This window comes from Vanellus vanellus (assembly GCF_965231255.1).
Source record: "Vanellus vanellus genome assembly, chromosome: 2".
Taxonomy (NCBI): domain Eukaryota; kingdom Metazoa; phylum Chordata; class Aves; order Charadriiformes; family Charadriidae; genus Vanellus; species Vanellus vanellus.
The window spans coordinates 150,336,786-150,359,094 of record NC_138906.1 but is presented as its reverse complement, the minus strand read 5'-3'; positions in this window follow the sequence as shown (position 1 = coordinate 150,359,094).

Genomic DNA, 22,309 nt, shown 5'->3' with positions numbered 1-22,309 from the left:
CCTTAGGCTGTCGTATGGCATCCTAGCAGCCTTATTGGCAATAAAATGTAAGGTTTGAAAAGAAAGGTATGGTGTCTTATGCCCAGGCTGAATCTCGACCTTTATAAGGCAGGGCCACATAAGCATAACCTGAGATTGACAACTTTGAGACTTATTTCCTATAAAGAAGAAAAAGAGTATGTATTTTTATCACTTTTGTGGAAACATGAAACACTGGAGCTACATGAAAGCCACAGACACTGAGAAAGAATATGTGAAAATCTGCTTCTTATTATGGATATATGTTAAACTGGGAACTAATTCTATTATAACGTAGGTGACACTCAGTTTTTTTTTTTCTTCTACTTGCAGGAAAAATTGATGTGGGATTTGTTGCTGATTTAGCTAGAATTTTACTGTTCCAATATATTGTTTTCAGCAAACCAAGCATATAAAAATGATCACTTATTTCTGGAAGCTTAAGGTGTTGTTTTCTACTAGTGGGTCTTTTGGCACTGTTAGATGATCACATTTTTACTCCTTCTAATGCTGTACTTGACCCAAGCATCCTTTTGCTATGGAAAACATTGTCTATTCAGACATTTGGTCAAAAGAAGTATGTGTGAAAGACTGCTTCATTGAGGCCCGCGACTCAAAGGAGAGCATAACTCTGCAAGATTGCCTGAAGAGGACGAACTGTGGCGCCAACTCTTAATTCCCGTCTAAGGTTGAAAGTGGATGTTTCTAGGAATAAATTCTTCATGTCAGAGTTGTTGAAGAATAGCCAAACTTACACCGAATTACTGAGAAGTGGCTCAGAGACCACAGGTCTATTGGGCCCTTGGGCTCTTGAAATGATAAACAAACCCCTCAGCCTCCGGGGGTTTGGTGCGAGGTGGGCTCAGCTCAGCTCCTGTTCCTGATTTCCCCGCTCGGTGGGAACTGCTGTGGGAGATGTTGGCTGCGATCCTTGTCAGCAGCACAGATGTACCTGCCAAATTCACAACACTGTTCACTTCACAGGGCTGCGGGCAAACGTGCGCTTTCTATCGGGCTAACACGTACACCCGGCCGGTGGTGACATTCAATGTCTTCAGCGCTTTAAAAGTTTTGTGTAGTTTGCAACGCACGTGGCTTTTTATGAGAGGAGACCTTTGATTATTTCTCATTGCCCATGGATTGAGGCATACCCACACTTCTGTTTATAATTATGCCTCTAGCAGAGCTGTTCACTCCTGGCAAGATTTACCTATGCAAGAGTACATTTTGCTGACAGTGGGCTGTGCAGGATTTAATAGCAACGGTGCAGCCTCTGTGCCAGGTTGTTCCATGGCTCACGTTATATTAGCACGTGTCAAATACTTCTGGATTTATTCAGCTGTGAAGTAAACACTATTCCCATTGTAAGGTATTTCACAAACATAAGTCATTTCAGAGTGATTTATCTGTACAGCCGAGAACTGGCACCTTGGAATTGGAGAGATTTTCAATATGTAGCATCTCTATTGGCATTAGGTATGAAAGCAAGTTTCTGGCTGTACCTGCATAGATTTTATCAGAATTTTGGGAAGCCATCTGCGTGGTGGCTGTATACTACTGCTGCACAGGAGGCAGAATGTGGTGGCAAAATAGCTGCCCTTCATTTAAGGTGAACATCAAGAAGCAGCTGAGCTCTTGTTTCAAGAAAAGGCAGCTGAAATAGCAGGAGCCTCTTGGAAGAGACAAGCCATATTCAAGGGCAGGTTAGAGCGTGTCCAGTGAGTACTACAAAGGATCTCCAGAAGGTGCGTTAGAAGAGCAGAGGCTACTAAATTGGGACAGACATTCCCTCCAGCAGTCAGGCTGTGCCTGGTCAGGCTCAGAAGAAAGAAGAATAAAATCAACACCAGATGAGACATGTCTGCAGGATCCTTCCTTCCCTCCTCCCCAACATGAGTTAGTTGACTAAAAATAAAAGAATGCAACTTTTTGTAATCTGCAAATAACTGTTTATCAATTTTTCCTTTTTAGGTACTTGGATGTGTTTTGTTTGTCGTTGGTGAGACAAACAAAGCTAAATCTGTTTTAATTCTTTCTCCACTGGTCCATGACTCATTTTAATTGTTTTTTGATCTCATCTTAATCCCAACTGTGGCTCCATTTCATGTGTGTGTGCACGTGTGTGCACGTGCGTGGGTGGAAACCAGCATGCCAAGAAGACCAGGCCTGACATCACCTTTACCTGGGGTTAGGACAAGAGAGCACGGGTCTGAAAACAAGGCTGTCTCCCTCAGAGCAGGGGCTTTGTAGACTTTACAAGGTATGCACACACAGAAAGAAAAGCCTGAAGCATCACATTACTGCAGCTCTCAGCACTTAATTCCACTGTACTATTTTCATTCATCTGTTCTAGCCACTTTTGCCTGAAATTCAACTCTTTCTACTATGTATATCCCAAGCACTTTGTTTCTACCACTTGAAATACATGTTGTTCAGGATATTAAAAATAAATATTATTTTAGAAAATGTGAAGATATCCAGGATCTCATTGCAAACCACAGTCATTTGTGACTATGCGTGGTTTGGGTGATTGATTATACTTGCTTATAATAAGTTAGAAATCAACAATTTTTGAGATGTATTCATTTGAAAATAAATATAAGTTTTAGCAAAATTAATAATTGGACTATTTTAAAAATAAATATTCAGTGCTTTTATACAGATGCTAAAATGTCATCTTGGAAGTTTTTGTAAGCATGAACTTTTTAAGACAAGAAAGTGGCTGATCTTTGTTGTTTAAGGCAGAGCAAACATCACCATGATGCTAAGTGATATAAAGTGATATGGTGAACAGGGTGCTAAAATCAATTAATGGAGAGAACAAACACCAATCTTTGCTCAGTTTTTAAACCCTTCTACTAACATGCATCCAATAAAGCACTCATGACAACCTTTGCTGAAGTGATCAACTTGCTTAAAATTCACAAAACCATTCAGTTGACCTTTTTATATGAAAAACATGGAGATGAATAAAATGATAAATTTGCTTTATAAGCTGTAAAAAAAATTCTGCCATGAAAATGGTGAAAAGTCCAACATCAAAAACAATCTAGGGAACAGAAGGGTCCTGAAGGCTGCAGTTGTGTTTGAGTCAAGACGGCCTTGACTGTGTGGAGCAGTTTGTAGGAAGGACTTTGTCCAGACACACATTCTGCTGTGCAAGTTGCAGCTTTTCAAGAGCTGAGACCAGGGGACAATAAAAGTATTTTCTGGCCTAGAAATATTAGTGTCCTTTTCTCATAGACAGAGATGTGGGGAGAGGGGAGGGAAGAAGCAGCTATAGGTGAGAAATGCAATGAGGTTTCCAGGGTTGGACTGAAGTCAAAGCAGCCTTTAACAGACACAAAAACGTATAAATGTGGTTTATCAGCTAAATACATATGCAGACGTCTGACTTAGAGCATGCATTTTCTGAAGTCTTGTTCTCAGTTTCTATTCAGTCGTGTTTAAAGCTTTCGATTTAATATATCTTTGACTCCTTTGCAGACTAATATACCTCCCTGTGAGAAGGCTTTGAGATATACTCCACCTAAATCCTTCATTCTTAGTTTTATCTTCAAACTCCCTCAACAGTTCCTTTTTCTCTGTTTATGCCCTTACCTGTCAAGTATACGCAGACTGTCACCAGGCCTCATCCCTACTTGCTCTTTCTCCAAGATAAATACATTTAGGCCTATTATTTCAACTTTTATGTGGGCCATGTTTATTTTTCTTTTTTCAGCACCCTCTAGTTGCCATAAAGTTCCAGAAGACTTACTGCAACCCAACTGACTGCAGAAGGCCCATCTCATCTTTGGTACCTCTTCATAGGTCAACGCCAAAGAATGCTTGCTCATTCATTCAGCTTCCGAATTACTGTATAGTGCTTTGTAGGATTATGTCAATTTTGCTGTCAAAAGTGCTTATATGCTGCATGAATTTTCCCAGATTTCTTCCTTCTTCTGTACTGCATGAAATTATTTTTTTTCCCCTGAGATTTACAGTTATTCAAACAAAACTTTTGTTTCCCCTGGCCTTTCATTTTTCAGCTAGTACTAACACCTCTTCCAATCCAGCGCTGTCTCAGAATTTCACCCATGCCCTCTATACCACAGCTTCCAGATGGAGACATTTAGTAAGACCAATTGCCAATCATCTCACCCGCTGTCTCTTCCAATGTGATATTTTCTTCTTTATTATAATCCTTTATTTGCTTCTTTAGCCAGTTCTAAATCTACATTTATAGCTTTAATAATTCAGATTGGCTTGAGTAAATATGTCAAGCTAGATTTTATGACATAGAATATCAAGTGCTTTATTAAAATTGAATTCTAACACACAAATTAATACCATTCTGCGGTCTTTTAATATCTGAAAATCAGTTTATCGGGCAAAGAGGTTTTTTTTTCCTTCATAGCTGATTATTTCTCTTTTATATTCTTTTTTTTTTCCTCTCAGAAATTGTTACATTATTTTACTCCATTTCAGTTTATTAGATGGTAAGAATTGCTGTCCTTTCCTATTGGAAATCAGTACAGTTATTTTTCTCAGTATTTTTGGAACCTACTTAGTTTCCAATATCACTTGAAAATTGAGTTATTGCTAGTTCAGTTGTTTGTTTGTTTATTATTTGCATTTCAAAACAACATATAAAATAAACCACCCATAAGTACACCTTATAAAGCTGTATGAGAATTGTATATATAGTCATATAGTCGTACTTTTTTAAAAGGAGATACACTGGAGGTGTGAGGGAGAAGGGAAGGAGGTAGTGGCTATGCATGGTGGTGTAACGGAGACAAGATCTGTGAGCTATCTGTTATCCCAGCCTATTCCAGCCCGTGCAGAGATGCTACGTTTATCTTCGGAGCACTGTAGCCAAAGATAGTGATCTCTGAGTTATGATGTAGTGACAGGCTGAGGCATCTATACTGCTTCTGGTTTTAGAACACCCTTTGTCTCTGTGTTTCAGGGTCTTTGCAACAGAATTGATTGCATACTGTCAGCATGCCCAAAATGTGATGTTTTTCATCACAGTTGTTTCCAAAGGTGTAGAAAAACCTGAAGACAAGAAAGTGAGGAAAGAGAGAAGGATATTATGACTTAGGAGTGTGTTTGTTCAGGCATATTTACTTTTTCAGTATCTGATTCAACTTCTGATTATACCATAAAGATAAAAACTTAAAATAGTCCTTTGAGCTTTTAACAGATTGAGATGAACTCGGCAGAAGTACCCATTTTGAAAACACAAGACCTCATTATCTTCACTCAGCAAAGTGTTTTATACTTTGATGCAAAAAAACCCTGAAGGACAGGAGGGAAACGAGAACGGAACATATAGGAAAAGCTTCTGCTTTAACACATTTGCAAAAATCAGGTCTGGGATAGGAATTGCCTGAGACAGTTACCCAGCTACTGCCACTTCGAGCTGCCATGGCAAAGTGCATTACGCTGACTGCCAGGACAATGAATGAATCCCTGCAAGCAAACGGTGCCAATGCAGCCAGCTAAAATCAGTTCAGCACTTCAGAGACGGTCTGTGTGAAGAACACGTGCTTTCATGAGAGAAGATAATGATGGGAAACAATGGCCATTTAAGGGCTTGCAGCTCTCTGTGTACCTTTAAATACGTGGAGTCCTGACATATCCCTGTAGGAACTAGTTAAAAAGTTGCAGTGATGATCGTTTCACATTTCCATTCTTCTTCTAGACTGGGAGCATGCTTTTCTAGTAAAATCAAAACAATAGAATTTTATGTTGGATAAAGAAAGTGTGACATGAATAACATCATAGTCATAAAAATAATAGATACATACTGCATACAAAGCTGTCTGGAGGACAAACACTGTTTTTCAGTAAGTTTCAAGGTTTGAAATTTTGGTTCTATTTTGGAACAAATCCCAAACCTTCTGAAAACTTTACAAACTAAAGTGATGAAGAAATATTAGGTTTTAATTCAAAACCAAAAATGATTTTATAGAGACGGTTCTTTTGACTTCACTGTGTGTTCATATTTGTTTCTCTCTGTTGGGATCTGGAATAGTTATTTTACTGTCTGAGTTGGACTAAGAATTTGAACCTGTGTCTTTGACATCCCAACATCTGAACTAATGAAATGTGAAGATTAATCTTGATCTTTCTCCTCTTTGCTGGTTGGAATACTCCGAAAGCCTTGGATCTGCAAAAATGTTGAAAGAGATACATTTCTGGAAGACATCTGCTTCAACAAAATTTCACTTCTTCCAAAACAATTGTTCAGCTTTAATCATTGTCTCTTCCTCCTCTTCTATTACTATGGCTATCTGCCATTGTTTAAGAGATCTAAAGGAATTAGTTGTTCAAATGTCATTACAATGCAGTGGGAGCTAATTATCTAACTCCTGCAGCGTTCTAAAAATGTCAGACTTTCTTTCTTTATGAACAGAGTCTTTAGAGAGGACTCCAACTGATTATTTCCTGCTATTTGCCTACAAGTTTGTCTTGTGCATATAACATGTCCTAATTACATTATTATTGCATTAATATGTACATAAAAATTAATTGATAAAGCCTAATTCCTGCAGGCAAAGCTATGCTCATATGAAAAAAGACTTGTTTTCAAACAGTGCCTTATATTTTCACTTACTCCTGATGTTTATGGTTCTTTGTTCTTTATTTATGATTGTTATTTTTATAACCTTTAACTATATAGAACAGAATAGCATAGCATAGCATAGAGTAGAGTAGAGTAGAGTAGAGTAGAATAGAATAGAATAGAATAGAATAGAATAGAATAGAATAGAATAGAATAGAATAGAATAGAATAGAATAGATCAGTTGGAAGATCATCTAATCCAACTGCCTGACCAATTCAGGGCTCACCAAAAGTTAAATCATATTATTAAGGGCATTGTCCAAATGCCTCTTAAACACTGACAGGCTTGGGGCATTAAGTACCTTTCTAGGAAGCTTGTTTCAGTGTTTGACCATCCACTTGGTAAAGAAATGCTTCCTAATGTCCAGTCTGAACCTCCCCGGTACAGCTTTCAACCATTCCCACGCACCCTATTGCTGGATCCCAGGAAGAAGAGATCAGCACCTCCCTGTCCACTTCCCCAAGTGGGATATGTCACAAAAGAAGATTATATTTACCACAAAGATTAGAGAAAACTGGATTTTCTGAGACAAGAGGGCTATTGACATCACAGGAAGAAAATTAAAAATTAAAATCATAGAAAAAAGAATCCTAGAATGGTTTGAGTTGGAAGGGACCTTAGAGTTCAGCTAGTTCCACCTCCCCTGCCATGGGCAGGGACACTTTCCACTAGACCAGGTTACTCAAAGCCCCATCCAGCCTGGCCTTGAACACCTCCAGGGATGGAGCATCCACAACTTCTCAGGATAACCTGTTCCAGTGTCTCACCACTCTCACAGTAAAGAATTTCATCCTAATATCTAATCTAAATCTATCTTCTTGCAGTTTAAAACTGCTACACCTCATCTTATGGCTACACTCCCTGATAAAGAGTCACTCCCCATCTTTCCTGCAGGCCCCCTTTAGGTACTAGAAGGCCACTATAAGGTCTCCCGAGAGCCTTCTCTTCTTCAGGCTGAACAGCCCCAACCTGCTCAGCCTGTCTTCATAGAAGAGGTGCTCCAGACCTCTGATCATCTTTCTGGCCCTCCTCTGGACTCGGTCCAGCAGGTCAATGTCCTTCTTATTTTGAGGGCTCCAGAGCTGGATGCAGTACTCAAGATCTCTCGAGAGCAGAGTAGGAGGCAGAATCACCTCCCTCAACCTGCTGGCCACGCTTCTTTTTAGAAAAAGTATACTTGTCCCAAAAGCAACACTTGTCTCTGCTGTTCTTTGCCTTAATCCAGTGATCTTCTGAATCAAGGAAAGAGGCCACTTCTGAGAGGAGGGAACAGAAAGCCAAGGGGCCCTTCCTCACCTCCCCATGCACTCAAAGTCTCTGGAAGGATTAGAATTTATTAGGATTGGCTTGGTGTCTTTTCAGCAGCCTCTTCTGATAGGTTTCATACAAAGCCTTTAACTGAAAAAACCTACAAGTTTAACATGTAGATGACTCAGGGTAGGTCCCTCTTTTTTACTTGGGTAAAAGTGCAGAGGGACAAGTCACTCCTGAATTTTGTTGGTATTTCACTGTCAACAAAAGTCAAATGTGTGAAAACAATTATGCATTTCAAAGTGGAAATTTTGAAAGGCCATGGAATAGTAAAGAATAGCATATAAAAAACAGTGATAAAGACTTTAACTTGGCCCATGAAATAGGAGCACAGGATGACACTCTCATCACAAGGGGGACAGGTCAAGACTGACTTTGGCCTTTAGTTAGTTCAACGGCTTTCTTCAGTACAATTCAGCTCTTCTTGTCCAGAGAGAAGTTTATTTTGGCCCAGGAATTTAATGAAACGAAATTTGAAAGAAAAACTGAGCTTTGGGTGAATTGCTTGAAAACACAAATGGCTTAGGACTCTGTAAGGCAGCTTTATAGAGAGGTTCATGTGGCTTTCCTTACATGCAGTTAAGAGTCACGTAATATGACATGACATAACTCTTCAACTATACCTAAGCTTCTGAAAGGTCCCCAGTATGCTCTGTGTGATGTACAGTGTGACCTCTGAACTCACAGCTTTGCATAAAAATAGCTTAGAGAGAACTACTGAGAAGCACTAATGAATCCTCACGTATTTGAGGTTATGACCAGTATCTTTTGAAGTCCTAGTGGGAGTCGTTTTTCAGACGGGAGTAGCTGAATGGCTTTGTCCCCGCAGAGCCGCAAAAAATAACTTTTCTTCCCTTTATTGATATTAGTGGTATCACAAGAGTTGTCAACATTAAGGTTAAAATTTTGTTTCCTTTATAAATCTCATTTCTAGAGGTTTTCACATCTGGGTTATTTCAAATTATATCAAGCTTCAAGAAATTTAGTGTCTAAACTGTCAGCATGAGTGTGATTATTTTTTAAGCAAAAATGTTCAAATACATTAAAATATTGAAGCTATGGAGTGGGAAAATAGAGCATGTGTTCCCATGGGATCAATGGGAGTTTTGCCTTTGACTTCAATGGAAACAGGAAGTGGGCCATAACTCGTAATCAGTCTCAGAATTCCCCATCCCCATCCCATGCTCCAAACTGTATGTAATATTTAAAAGCAGATCCTGGGGTGTGTATGTGCACATGCCTCTTCCTTCTGGCAACCATTTAATAGGATTTTTGTGGTGTTTTAAGCTGAACTCATGTATGGTTACAGTGTCAGTACACCTCTACTGAAACACCACCTTACTGTCAGAGCAATGGCAAACAACCCACACATAAATCTCCAGCGCCCTTGATGCGAGAGATGATTGGTATCTTGTTTCAAGTCCCCTGAAACGTGCAGTCAGAGAGTGAGAGTAACTGGAGATGGAAAGCTGAGTATTAGGTCGCATGTTACTCTCCCCTGCCAGTCCAAAATTATTCTCTGCAGTTTACAATCTAGTTTTAAATGAACTGAGTATTAAGGGGCATCCCCCTCTTTCCTCAGGAGTATATACAGGTTTAACAGACCTTGCTTTAGGAAACATATCCAGATAGCCACTAGATACTCCCTGAACTCAGTCTAAGGGTAACCTCTTTGACCACACAAAATAATCATGTCATCTATGACTCCCACCCTCTTTCAGTTCTTGCAGATGATGATGTCTGCTTCTTCCCAGCTACTTCTGTCATTACTTTACCTAGCTTTTTGTGTAGGGACTTTTTAATATTGCCTTATAATGCTGTCTTTGTTTTATTTTAAACATGAAGGTAATTTATTTTGATTCCATTGTATTTTTGGCAGCTGTATATAGTACAGGTACTTTCAAAATGCATGTGTTACAGGTCACAGTACAGTAGAAATATCCACAGCTGCTCTTTCTGAAACTGGTAATGTTTCATAGTCTACAAGTAGTTGTCTTCTGTTCTCTATTTGTTCTTGCACAAACATTGACTATAAAATTTACTATCCAAAAACATGCCTGACAGCTGAAATAACATTGAGCTTTCCCCATATTTGGGAATGGTGCATTATATCATGTCAGGTTACATCATGCAGTATATGATATAAGTTACCTGAAATAATGTAGCTCAAACAACAACAACAAAAAAAAAAAAATCAGGAATTTCGGCTGACTTTCATCTTCAGTGTAAGATAGCTCAACTGATTATAGGATAAAATGACTTACCAGAAACATGTGGTTTTGAGTTAGCTTGTTGCTAATGACAGTGTTCTGTTGCTTTTAACAATAAATCAAATATCCATGATGTACATGCCAGCTCATCCATTCCCAGGTTGTGATGCATTCAACAGAGTATCTAACAGTAAGTGAAGACTGGTAACAAAGCATAATGTTTCCTTTATTATAGAATAGACTATTTCAGTTGGAAGGGACCTACAAGGAACATCTAGTCCAACTGCCTGGCCACTTCAGGGCTGACCAAAAATTAAAGCATGTTATTAAGGGTATTGTCCAAATGCCTCTTAAACACCGACGTCGATTACCTCTCTAGGAAGCCTATTCCAGTGTTTGACCACCCTCTTGGTAAAGAAATGCTTTCTAATGTCCAGTCTAAACCTCCCCTGCTGCAGCTTTGAACCATTCCCACTCACCCTGTCTCTGGATCCCAGGGAGAAGAGATCAGCAAGATCAGTGAGCTGTGTGAAATCATGGCCCCACCGTGATCAGTGAAATTTCTCCCTTGAGGTCAATGAAATCAAGACTTCAAAATTTCAGTACAAAACCTGTATTTAGCCATTATTGTGAAAGATCAAAATATATCCAGAGGGACTCAATCTATTTGCATTAAAGACAATGGCAAAACTCAAACTTATTTTAAAGAAACAGCTTCCAACAATTCCCTCAAGGGCAGTACAGAAAACATATACTTTTTGGTGCATGCAATATGAAATAATTCAGGCTTTTTTACAGTTCTTCCCACTCCTATTGGACTGGCAGGTCAGAGATTACCCTGTGAACATCTTTATTTCCACAGTTCTGATCCAAACTTATTTGTTCTTCAGCCCTCAGCATTCCAGACCTGTCACCAGTAAAGAGAGTAAAGTAATATTAAATTGAAATGGGAGCTATGCATTTATCAGCTTTGCTGCTGTCGTGAAGAGGTCTGATCTGGCACCTCTGGAAGCTTCCTCTTTTTGCGTTACGAAAGCTGAAGTGGCCCACGTTACAAGCAGCCAAATTCTCAGTCTTTTAGTGACTTTTAAACGAAGTTTTAACAGGACTGTCAAGCACCGCATGCAGTATGTCAGTTAACACTGTGAAGTAAAATTGACAAAGAGCACTTTATGTACCTTCAGAGCAAGTATATCTTTACCAACACTTTTGAGCTATTTTAGGTTTGTAAGCTGCAAGTATCTCCTGCTCTCAGATTTGATAGCAGTAGAACCAAGACTAGAGATGAGTAGCACCTGGCAATTAATAATCTGGCCAGTCTGCAGTCTTTAATAAGAAAATGATAAAAGTTTAAAATGTCCTGACTCTGGCAATCCCTTCCCCAAATACTGAGAAGTATTTGTTTCACTATCGAAGGCAGGCTTGAGCCCCTCCCCCCATTGCTATGTAAAGATCTCTTAAAAGCATGCGAAAAATCAGAAAAGGGTTATTTCTGAGATGAAATACATAAAAAGTAACAGAATTCTTTGTGCCAGTTGCCAAAAATGAAAATCCTCCTATAATTTTGTGAAAGTAAATGACTTTCAGAATGCTTTAATTGTTCCTTTAAACATCACTTTCTTCTCATCGTGTCCCAGAAGAGCAGAGCCTCTGCATATGCTGTGGTTAGCTTTTAAGAACCAGTCACTGAAATGAAAGTGAAATGAGAAAAGGGGCATTTTAAGACTGCTCTAGCTTTTCTTGTAGTGTTTCCATTTAATAACATCTGCTATTCATAAATCATGAAAGAAACCTCTAATCACCTGTAATACCAATACATGGTAGAAAGCGAGAGTCTTTCACCTCTTGCAGGTAGGCAAATGCTTTCATGTTAAAATAATAAAAGCAGAATATTAATCTCTTCCTGCCCATTTGCTAACACAGTCTGACCTCAGCGTCCCCGGCACTGGGGACTGTAAGGTGGCCCACCCTGACTGCTGTGAGGCTGACCTGCAGTCAGCACCACGTCCACGCTCCGTCTGCTGCACTTCATGTACCAAACCTAATCTGTGCTGGCCTTGCTCTGCCGGCAGTGTGCAGACAGGCAGCCGGTGCCAGGACTGTTCTTGCTGCCTCCGGTGCTGGGCTGGGACTTATCCTCCTCAACCGCTCTCCCCTGTGCATCAAAAAATTGTGCTCTTTTTGTCACAGCAGCCCATAGGAAGTTCTGCCCATCACCTTTTGTCTGTGTCTGAGTGAGTTGCCTGTGGCACACGCAAGTGTTGGGTGGAAATTGATTTCACTTGGTTGACCATCATGGTGATTCCAGCACTTGCTTTTACATATATATATTTAGATATAAATTTAGCTGAACACTAAGGGAGTTGTGAATTTTAGCCCCTGTGTATAACCTTTCAGAGACACCAATAATCTATTTAGCAAAAGATTCAGATGTGGAGAGCCAAGCCTATGTCTGACCATAAAAAGAGTATTGGGTTCTGCATCATCCAGAAAAAAGTGTGTGAGGAGTTATAAAACAGCAAAGGGAAGTCTTGTCCATGACAATCAAATTATGACAAACTGTGACCGATGACAGAAAAAAGAGGAATAAGCGTTGCTATGGGTAAATACAAACAGACAAAGTAATAATAATGACTTGACTTTCCATAGTAGCCTCCTGGATAATTTTACTGAAGTCTTTTTTAAGAAATGAACTGAGTTTCGCACTCATTTCACTCAGATTTGACACATAAATTCTGAAGGAGCATTATCAAAAGCTCTGTGACAAATACTGCAGTAGTAGAGAAATCATCTCCGGTGTCATGTGTAGGCAGGATGCACAGCGGCAGCTCAAGCACTGCTGGTTTCCAGCTGTCACCCTATAGTTTGCACCCCTCGACCTATGTCTGGGCTTACGTTATCTTGGGTGCAAAACTGTCAGGGTGCAGCATGGGCCAGGGACTCCCTGGGGGCCAGGGTCTGTGGGGGCTCTGCAGTGGCGGTAGGACAGAGTCTGGCAGCCTGGGACTGTCCCACCCCCAGCAAGGAGCAGGGTAGCCAGGGGTCATGGGGACAGCCCCAGCCCCGAGCATTGGGCAGCTCTCTGGGGACAGGGACAGGCCGAGGTTGGGACAGAACATTGGCCCCCAGGTCAGGGTCAGTATCAAAACCTTGTATTTGTCTGTCTTGGACTTCCTGAAGTTTCTGTTGGTCTAGTCCTCAAGTTCTTAATACATTCTGGGTTGAAGCTCTATTGTTTGTCGTATCGTTCTGTCCCCTTTCAATAAAGTCTGCAACATTGCTGAGGGTGCACTTTGAGTCCTCATCCCAGTGATGAAGTTCCTGAACAGTATCAGACCAAGCATCAGCTTCTGGAATACTGCACTCCTGACCCGCCGCAAACTTGATGTCAAGATTGCTATCTTCTGACCCCAATAGTTCCAGTCAGTTTTCAACACCTCCAGCAGTGTATCCATCCAGCCCACAATACCTCGACTTCCAAGTGAGAATGCTATGGGAGGTGCTGTCAAAGGCAGTATTAAAGTAAAGATATGATACATCCGCTGTTTTCCCTCTGTTTTCATACACTGTCATTCCATCACAGAAGGTAGTTGAGATGATCAGACATGATTTGTCCCTGGTGGATGCACATTGACTGGTCCTAACAACTATGTCATCCATATTGACATCGAATTACTTGAGGCTCGTTCCACCATCTTTCCAGGAACAGAGATGAAGCTGACAGACATACTCATCCCAAGTTCTCTCTCAGGTCTTTCTCAAAACGGGAACAGCATTAGCCCCTTCCCAGTTATTAGTAATTTTTCCATGCATCGTGAATTTCATAGATGATTCAGAACAGACGTGCAATCACATCAGCCAACTCATTCAGCATCTGGGTGAATCCTACTCCTTTTAGTTTGACTGTATCTGGACTGTATGACATTACTAGCAAAACCCATGAGTCTCAGAGATTGGTATCAGCCAGGCCAGAGCACTGAAGGTTGGGGTTTTTTTTGGATGGAGGTACCTATCTTCATCATTTGTGGGCACATTTGGGCTTCGCTGCCTGTCATTTAAAGGTCACTGAGGCCACTGGGCCTTTTTTTGACACTTACACTGACATTCCATTCTCACAATAGTTTTGCTAACATCTGTGTCAGTATTTCCAATGTGATTTTCCTTATTGTTTACTACTTGTTGATATCATTTCAGTCCTTCCTCTGAAATTTCATTTGATGAAGTGAAGAACTCTCTAGGACAGTTGAGATCTTCTTCCTATAAGAGATGCCTTTGTTAAGACCCCAGTAGTCTTGGAAATAACACAAAACTACAAGATGAGTTTTCAGAAGGATATGAAATTCCCATTGCTAGGATCCACAAATGCTGATTTGTTCTAAGACACTAAGATTCTGAAGTATGATAATCAACTTCATATTTTTATTAGAAATCTGATTGGCTGAAGTCCATTCTAAAAGCTCTGACTTCAGTATTAGAGGAATACTTGTTTTATCACTTACATTACAAAGGGTTTAGTTAAAGAGAAGCTGGTTGATTTTCTGGCTGAAATTCTCTTTTTGGTAAAGTTCTAGTCTTTCAAAAGTGTTCCTGAATATTTTTCTTCTGGTTTTGCGAAGAGATAGCTGCTGCTTCTATGCTCTAATAGTTGCATGAGGCAGAAAAGAATGTTTAAAAAGAGTTTGTTCAGCAAGAAAATTCAAAAAGATCAAAGGTTATCCTCTTTTCTCATGCCATGAATAAATCTAAATCAGCCCTTGCAGAACCCTTTAGCCAAAATACTTGTGAAATGTTCTGTTGATGAAGAAATAATTGATTTTTCTATCTTATGCAACTTTTTTCTTTTAGACTCTGAAATCTATGTTCTTTTCTACCTACATTCCTGTAATACAATACTCCTCATTAATCTGCATCCGTTAGCAAATCATGTGCTGAGGTTTTCAATTCTGCAGGAATCCATATAATACTATGCGATATGTTGCCAAGGGACATTGTAATGCTGAAAATATTGGATGCAGAGACTGGCCCTGTGAAGGTTGTGGAGACAGGGTGGATACAGTCAGTTTCATTGGCCATGAGGCCACATGGTGCTGAGTGTTAATCAGTACGAGCTATAACCTTGCAACTCTTCGAACAGCTGAGGTTGCGAGGATGCAGTGTAGCATCCCCTCTTTGATGGCAGCACTTATCCTAGCAGCCAAGGCTGTGATAATATAGAAGCACTGTAAAAACTTTACATTTCCTCTTCAAAGAGGTATTCTTTCTATGCTGGCTGCACAACAGTCCTCTCCTTTCGTAAAATGAAGATGGTCAATGTGTGGACCTAAGCTCAGGCTTGTGATCGCTTATACTGTTTAGTTGTTGGCCATTAACAACTGTCACACTTCTGGCCTGGCCCTGGGCCTGTTAACACTCTCTCAAAAAAACTTGACCCACCCCTAACACAGATCAGGGACAATTCCAGGGGGAAATTTGGATGCAACCACCTTGTTTTGAGGGGTAGGAGAGTTTGGCTGTAAGTATACAAAATGCCATGTGAGGTGGCCTCAGAGTGTTAGTTCATTGTCTTTACTAGCATAAGAGCATTCGTAACCATTTTATTCAAAGTGGGTTTATTGGACAAGTCTCTATTGAAGGTCACCGGCACAATACAGCACCTGCCAAACACGCCAGGCACTGCCATTGAGAACACACTTGGGCACTCCACTTATCTCGCAGGTCATGGAAATATGACCAACAAGGTCATATTTTTTTGCATTCCTCCTAGATGCATCTTGTCCACACTCTAACTCAACCAGCCATGCTCCTTTACCATCCATACTGTTAGAGTTCATCAATGCGTCACAACAGTTTGATATTTGTAATGCTCAAGAACGACAGACGGACTGGACTTTCTAGACTGAATAATTTTTCATTACTACCAAGTTGATGGAAGGTTGCATCAGTGCACCATGTCTTGTCACATATCACAACCATTGGTGGCATAAAATATTCCTCCAGATGCGGGCTGTTAACTTCCTGATGCTAAAAAAGCAATTCAGATGTTCAGGATTACATTGGGTTTTTTTAATGAATTTCAAGTGACTTTTATGTGCAGATAGGAGCAAATCATCAGTTGGAGTGAATGTACTTAACTCCCTTTAATTCAGTAAGTCTGTGCCAAACTGTATTAGCAAAGATTATGGCTGCAGGATAGGCAGAATAATTTTAAAACAATCTCCACAGTTATAATTTGTTTGTTTTAAAGAGGAAAACATTACTTCGTATTTGGTAGGGATCATTTATAGTTTAGGACATTATTAAATTTTAACAGTAATGTTTTTCACTTTGACAAGCAGAGATAATTAGAACTATCTTAAATATCCAGCTTGAAATGTCTTCTTGTTTTCCTTCTATGGGAAAAAGAGGCCTTTCAGAAGAGAAATAGATAAACAGCTCTACTTCTTTATAGGGACATAGAATGAAATAACCCTGTAAATAAATTAGTTAGATAATCTTTTAGAGCTTAATGGGAATATGGAAGCAACTATTATTCTTACAAGCCAAGTAATGTGAAACACATGACTTCCCTAATTAAAAGCATAGAGCAATAGAGCTATGACTAAAAAAATTCAAGATAGAAAACTCAATAGATTTTGTGGAGCTGTACATGAAAACACTGTGGTAATGCACATAAAAATAGCGCTATAAATCATAAAATATAATTTATATAATTTTTTTTTTTTCCCCAGGCATTGGGGAAAAAGAAGATACATACAGCATAAATTCTTCCCTCTGAAATTCTTCCAGCCTCTTCCTACTTCCAGTTCAGGGAATTTCTTGGTTTGTCTGTTTAGCTTATCTCTACATGGACTGTTTTACTTCTCTGGGGAACAGTAAAAGCAACACCTTTGCCTTTTTTTCCTGTTGTTTTCTAGCATCAGTATCTTGATTCTTTTAGGAGAATGTCTGATTTAAAAACTACTGGGTATGAATATATTCATGTGTGGAACTTTTTTCAAAATAGTGTGTGGAATATCTTGCCTCCTGCCTATCACATATACATTTGAAGACTTTACTAATTTATAGGGGTTTCATAAAAAGAAGGGAGGTGAAAAATAGTATCTCGTGGAAACAAACAGCATCAACTAAGCCAACCCAAAATTGAATTACATATTTGATAAACATATTTCCTTTCATCAGCAGGAAATGGTCAGAAAAAACAGACATGGGGTTACTGTCCTTGTACACCGCCCAGGTAAACAGAGCATTGCCCATTTAAGAAAGGAGCTCTTAAAAAAGCAGAAATAAGAATTTTACATTTCAGTGAAACTTCTATGTTGGTCTGTTACTAGAAATGCTCGTCATGCAAAGGAATCCAGATACAGGAGAGGAGCAGCATGTGCGAGCCATTGTTTCAAAACAGCTGAGATTTTCAGAGTTGCTGACCAGTGAAAAATAAAGACTTCAACCCTAATAAATTATCGGGTAAGCATATTTTCAAAAGCATGTGTCTGTTTGATACTTCGGATTATGAAGCTTTTGCATGACCTTGTCAAGACAGTTTCTGCCTGCTGTGCCTGTTAAATTCCTGTCATGTAGCATCAGATACAGCAGAGCTGTTAGTATCCCTGGGTGATGTGGTCCATAAAAAAGTCAAACCTGAAACTCAGGTTGTTCTTTGAGAATGGAAGTGGATGAGATAATGTGTAACACAGATAAAAGCAATAGTATTTCCAAATTTTATTTATGTATATATTGTTACTTATATCATTACACAGTAATACAATCACAATCTCAATTATATCATATCTTCCCTCAGTGTTTTTACATTAGAGTTGTGGTGAAGAAGGTAGGCCTTTCACAGTCGTGATAAGTAATGTCATGCCTGAAAGATTAAAAAATTACACATTTCACAGAATAAAACTGCATAAAAACATTGATAATGTCAGGGAGGGGGAGAGAAATACCAAATTAGTGAGCCATATATTAAGAGGCTGATATTGTTCATTTAGAACAACGTAGGTAAATTGGAGTAATTAACACACTTCAGAGCTAGAAGAAGGTTAGAAAACTCAATTTGTATCATCTTAAATTCTTATGTTATCATGCCTCTCTTGTTTCTTTACATTTGATTTCCGTGAGCTGATGTATTTCTCCATTCAGAGGTGGTGTGTAAGGGTAAAGGTGGATTACGGATTGCGTGCGTCTGTAAGTAACAACATGCCTTGGGGGAATTTAAGTACAAGATTCATAACATCTGTTTAGGGCACTCAGCCTGCAAAGAACAGCAAATCTCAAGGAAATACTAAAAAGCCCCTAAACTCTGTTAAAGCCTAGAGTTTCACTTGGGATCCAGAACCCAGAATCTTCTCCTGAGCACAAGCCGTTGGTGGAACAAGAAGAGAGGAGCTTTTGGGGAGAACTTGGAGGGGATGGTGACCTGAAGCCTAGGTGGAGCCTTGTCCTCACTCTTCTGACTCTCTTTGACCTGGGTTGTGCGGGTCCCAGTAGGCTGGCTGGGAGATGGCTTCTCAGACTCCATACTCGCACAGTTACTATTGCAGAATACCACCTGGGTAGAAGAGTGACCCCTTGTCTAGCCCCTGCAGCCTGGATTTGCTCTGTGTGCTGTAACTATAACCCTACGGGTATCAACACCAATTCCTAAAGGGAATTAGGAGATACAAGAAGTAACAAAACAATACGACCCGTAGACAGAAATGGCCAGTTATTTCAAATTGATTGGACAGCAACTAAAAATATGGATTCTCTTTTTTTTCATATTGCTAAAGCTGGCTTGAACATGTACAAGTTCTTTTGCCCAGACACTGGACTGTCATTTTTACTAGAGCTTCATAAGACAATAAATTAAAATTAGGTTCTACAATAAGGCCATTTTCTGAATCCTAGGATATATCAGATTTAAAAAGCAAATTTCAAGAAGTGTTTTTCATCAGACTGCATCTGAAGAAGTGTCATGAAGCAGACGTCATCTGGGTGTGGACTACAACGAGACTTGAGAGTGAAATAAATTTTAGATTTGTTGATTTTCATCTGGATTAGTTCATTAACATCAAGTAGAGCTGGATATAATTAGATATGTCTAAGAGAGAAGTCAGTCAAAAAAAAGGAGAGATCTTTGAATAGAAAATGCTGACAGCAGAATTTTTCCTTGAATGCTGGGAAAACTGTACCTTGTATGAATTTGTTAACCTTGATTAACAAATATTCTGGCCCAGACCCTCTGGATATTCCTACACATATGAGTGCTGCTACCTCTATCTCTATTATTGTTGCTGTCAAAACTCTTCAGGATGGTAAAAGAAAGAGGAGGCTTTTTACCATTTACATTCCTTCATTCCAGTTTAGACAGAGGTATTATTAAGACAGTAAAAGTGTGCCTCACAATATTGGGCTGCAAAATTGCATACTTTGTTGAAGGCTGCAATAATGAAAAATAAGAATCATAGAATCCTAGAATGGTTTGGGTTGGAAGGGACCTTAGAGTTCACCCAGTTCCAACCCCCCTGCCATGGGCAGGGACACCTTACACCAGACCAGGTCGCTCAAAACCCCATCCAGCCTGGTCTTGAACACTTCCAGGCATGGGGCATCCACAACTTCTCTGGGCAACCTCTTCCAGTGTCTCACCACCCTCACAGTAAAGAATTTCTTCCTAATATCTGATCTAAATCTACCTTCTTTCAGTTAAAAATCATTACCTTTTTCCTACCACTGCATTCCCTGATAAAGAGTCCCTCCCCATCTTAATAACAGATGCATTCATAACACTGACCAGTTCTTCACTCCTTTTTCTTCTTCCTCTCATCCCACCTTCCACAGGATTATCCTGTTCTCCACTGAAATGTTGCCCCATCACATAATGAAACTAGAAGCTGCTCTAAAAGGTGGAGTAAATCTGATGTGGTCTGGTTTTTACAGTCATATATAGTCAAGGCATTTAAACAAATATTTTAATTCTTAATGGATATTAAAACATTCAGCTGGACTCTTGCACATTTCTATAAAAAAATTATACTCAGTTCCTTCTTTGACTTCTGTAGAGATATTCCAGATTTACACTCAGCAGATGAGAGATGAGAATCTGGCCTAGTGTGTCAACACATCAGGGAAAAGAAACATCTGGATTCAAAGCTGTTCTATAAGATCTTTTTCACAATGCCCAAGAAAGCAAGGAAACACTAGTAGCAGACACCCTCCTCCGTGCCAAGATTCTGCAAAAAATGATGGAGTATTTGTTTCTCAGTGAAAAAGATTATGCGGTGGCTATAGTGCAAAGTACGTGTTTTGTTATCTAAATACGCGTTTTCACATTTATAAAAAAAAAAGGACCATGTCAAAACTGGCGTGCTTTATCTTGCAGAGGAACAGATTGCTGTTTTGGCTGACTGCAACCTTAGCATTACAAATTACATTAAAAGCAAATTCATTATCACTTAATTTATGTACATAAATACGAGAGTACCCATACTTTACTGTAGGCATTTTTTACATCTTCTAAACTAGAAACAATCATGGATATAGCTGTAAACCTTCATTTTCTATGTTGAAATTTAGCAATTGCAAAATTTTTTTGTTCCTTTAAGACAAAGCAGGAGACCTCCTGCAGATCTCTTTTTGACAAAAGCCAGAACAAACAGCAATATGTCTGGATAAAGCACTTAGTCATTCGTAGAATTAGAGTTGATTGAAAATTTTCACACAATAATTGTTAAAAGAACATTGAGTTCTTGAAGAAGTGATTTTGCAGTGTTCCTTGCAGGTCAATAGAACCGAGTTAGCTGCAATTCAGAGGAAAGTCGGTCTAAAAAAGGAGGCATCTTTGCAGAGAAAATGCCGGCAGCAAAATTTTTCCTGAGCCCTGGTGAAATACTTCATACCTTGTACAAAACTGTTAACCTTGATTAGCAGGCATGTCAAATACCTGCATCACAGCCTCTTAGGACTTTATGTAACCAAATTAGGCATGATCAAATGTTTTCTATCAAATTTGGTTTTAGCAGAAAATTGAATTTTCTAAGAAACATTTTCATACTGCAAGTGTCTGTTTTCCATGGAAAACCTGAAATTTTGCCAAACCCCCCAAACCAAAACTTTTGCTGCCAACCCCCAATACTTCTTTTTTTCAGCTGATCGTTTTTTGAGTTTTAAGTTTTGTCAAAAAGCTGACATGTTCCAGAGATGCGTTTGTTTTTGTGTTATGAGACTGAGACTATATTACGTTAATTCCTTTTCATGTTTTTATCATGTCTCATCTTATCTGCCTCTTTTCTGAAGTAACCCTTCAGTCTCCCTTCACACAAGTTTTTCAGCCCCAGTCTTTCTCTTCTTCTGCAGTGTCTTCTTGGTGATGGTGTGACCTGTTCAGCACACCTTATAGGCAAGGTAAACCAGCCAACTTCCGAAAGTTAGAATAACTTTTTTTAGCGTTCTCCAATGTTGTCTTTTTAACATTTTATCATCTCAGCCGTGTGTATAACTTCTCCTGGATGTTGACAGAGGTACCTCCTGAATACCTATCTTCATCTCCTGAATTAACATAGTTAATTCAGTAACCTGTACTTTGTTCAATCATTTTTTCTTCAGTATGCATTATGTTGCACCTGTCAGCACCAAATGGTCATACTTGTCAACATGTGCTCATCTAGAAAGCATGATTAAGACCCAAGGAGAGTCAAGATTTGTGCTTGGTCTCAGTTTAATTAACCCCGACCTCAACATTTTAACGTGGTTATGTGCATTCAATATAAAACTACTTCAGTTTAGATGTCTTCTCTAAGCCTGTATTTCTTACCTGTCTGTCCAGATTGTAGGCTCTTTATGTGGGGATTGTGCCTGCATAACACTTTCAATATAAAAGAAGCAGTTATAATACAAGCCTATTTTCAGGAATATGGAAAGAAATACAAGAAGCAGCAGCAGAAAGAATGGTGCAGAGAAAAAAATATGTTTTTAAGAACAGGCAATAATTTTTAACAGCCTGAATAAGGAAAAATATTCAGGACCCCTAAATGATGACTAGCCATTACTGGTTATGTAGTACTTAATGCCTGAAACATTGAATTGCCATTTATTTATTATTTCCACTTCACAACTAAAACTTATTTAAAGCTAGGAATTGTATAGAAAGAAAAAATAAAAATAGTTTCTGGATAA